Source organism: Otolemur garnettii, unplaced genomic scaffold, assembly GCF_000181295.1.
Source record: "Otolemur garnettii isolate 467f Iridium unplaced genomic scaffold, OtoGar3 scaffold00014, whole genome shotgun sequence".
NCBI lineage: Eukaryota > Metazoa > Chordata > Mammalia > Primates > Galagidae > Otolemur > Otolemur garnettii.
In genome coordinates, this window is record NW_003852409.1 from 27874892 (window position 1) to 27877654 (window position 2763).

General features: G+C 41.4%; 1 protein-coding gene across 1 annotated transcript in view; it reads right to left on the reverse strand.

Annotated features, from left to right (window-relative positions):
• Window positions 1-2763, reverse strand: part of SCAI (suppressor of cancer cell invasion) — a 166554-nt gene that overhangs the window by 55185 nt on the left and 108606 nt on the right. The window lies entirely within an intron of this gene.

Consider the following 2763-nt stretch of genomic DNA (forward strand, 5'->3'; position numbering starts at 1 on the left):
AGGCACCGAGCCTCCTTTTGTTTTTTTGAGACAGAGTCTCATTCTGTGGCCCTGGGTATTAGCATGGCTCACAGCAATCTCAAACTTCTGGGCTAGAGAGATCATCTTACTTCAGCCTCTCAAATGCTAGAACTACAGGTGACCAACACAAAGCCCATCTAGTTCTATTCTTTTTTGCAGAGTCTCACTTTGTCACCCTTGGTAGTATGCTGTGGTGTCATAGCTCACAGGAACCTCAAACTCTTGGGCTCAAGAAATTCTCTTGCCTCAGCCTCCTGAGTAGCTGGGACTACAGGTGCCCACTACAACGCCCAGCTATTTTTAGAGATGCGGTCTCGCTATTGCTCAGGCTGGTCTCGAACCTGTGAGCTCAGGCAATCTACCTATCTCAGCCTTCCAGAGTGCTAGGAGTACAAGCACTAGTCATTGCACCTGGCCTTAGTTATCCTATTTTTTGTAGAGATTGGAGTCTCACTCTTGTTCAGGGTGGATCTTTTATCATTTTTACTAGTACTTATAAAGAACTTCAAGTAGGCACATGAAGATAAAACAAAGAGATGGGAATTTTCAAAAGTATCTGTTTCTATGAAAAACTATTAAGAGGAATTATTTAAGGTGATAATCAGTTTATCAGATTATTTTTTAGATTTTCAAATACTTATTTAATATATTTTTAAGCAGACTAAGCAAAAAATTAAGTTCTCCTCAACCAAAATTTCAAAAAGCAAAATCACAAAGATGGGATTTTCTGACCATGCTTAATGTCTCAGTGAAGTATTACTTGAGTTTTCTGAAATGTGAGCAAACTATCCTTAAGTTTCATATATTCAACACCAGCTACCTCTCCCCAAGAAGATGAAACAAAGCCCTTCAGCCCAGAATTTAAAGATAATAACCTGACTTGTCCATCTTGTACTTTGTCTTAAATGAAGGACATAAATGAGAACACATGTTCTAGAGTATAACTAATACCTCTAGTTGCATGAAGGTTTAAAGGATCAAATTCTACATGTAGGATGTTTACAGATCCCTGTTTTAAACTGATAATAGCTACCTCCCTTATACCAGATTATTTTCATGCCAAAAAAGCACATCACACTTTATACTTCAAGCTTTATGATCCTTATCTGACATCTCATGCCAGACATCACTTGAACTCCTCCATTCCCTATTCCTTATGTTGGGTCAAATTCCTCTTGTCCTTCAGCTCCCCACTCTCTGTCCCTTTAATTATCCTTCTCTATATTCTCCTTTGCAGGTAGGTTTCTTACATTGCAAACCATCAAGTCAAGTTCAGTAACTGATGTCTACCTAACAACAAACCAGAAACCTAGAAGTCATCTCTGACATCTGTTCTTTGCTTAGTTCTATATCAAACCAAATATCAAATTCTACCAGTTGAACCTTCTAAATATCTCTTGAAGCTAACTCTACTGCCCCATTATCACCACTTCCCCTTTAGGGAAAATATTATCATCACACACCAAGATTATGACAACAATTTCCCAACTGCTCTGCCACCCCCATTTGGGTTCCAGTCTGTTCTCCACCAATGTTATTAATATGAACTTTTCAAAACACAGGTCTCTGTCCTGTTCCTCCCTTTGCATCAAACCCTTTACTAGTTTTCTAATGCATTTAGGATACAAAGTACTGAACATTCACTACTAGGCCTATGAGAGATAGGTTGAGCTTTACCAAACAGCAGCACCGCTCTGCCTCAGTTCAGATTCTGACTGAATTTAGGTGATTATCACTTTGCCCACTAGAAGGAAGGGCAAAACCTTGTTGTACATAGATAATCTTATGTGGACTCTATAATTTTTCTGTACATTGCTAGGGATTTAGTTATGAATTAGCATCTAAGCTAAGAATCAGGACAACATAACTGAATAAAAAAACAGTGATAGGCCAGGCACAGTGGCTCACACCTGTAATTGCACTGTAATAGCACTCTGAGAAGAGGAGGTGGGTGGATTACCTAAGCTAAACAGTTTGAGACCAGCCTAAGCAACAGTGAAACTCCATCTCTACTAAAAAAAAATTAGCCAGGCATTGTAGTGGGGCATCTATAGTATCAGCTTTTGGGAAGCTGAGGAAGGAAGATTGCTTGAGCCCAAGAGTTTGAGGTTGCTGTGAGCTATGACACCATGGCACTCCTCCCAAGGCTACAGAATGAGACTCTGTCTCAAAAAAAGTGATGAACAACCAATAGAACAGACCCACACACCTGAAGTTACTGTATAGTTAGCAGAAAAGGACTTTAGAGTAACTGATAAATGTGATCAATAAAAGAGAAAGACAAGGCTTGGCGCCTGTGGCTCAAGTGGCTAAGGTGCCAGCCACATACACCTAAGGTGGCGGGTTCGAATCCAGCTCGGGCCCGCCAAAACAACAATGACGGCTGCAACCAAAAAATAGCCGGGCATTGTGGCGGGCGCCTATGGTCCCAACTACTTGGGAGGCTGAAGCAGGAGACTCACTTGAGCCCAGGAGTTGTAGGTTGCTGTGAGCTGTAATGCTATGGCACTCTACCCAGGGGGATAGCTTGAGGCTTCATCTCAAAAAAAAAAAAAGGGAGAAAGACAAGAAAGACATGGTAGAACATAAATGGAAAGATAAGGAATTATGCTAGAGAATTAAGATGTATAAAAAGGCTCGGCGCCTGTGGCTCAAGCGGCTAAGTCGCCAGCCACATACACCTAAGGTGGCGGGTTCGAATCCCCAGCCCGGGCCCGCCAAACAACAATGATGGCTGCAACC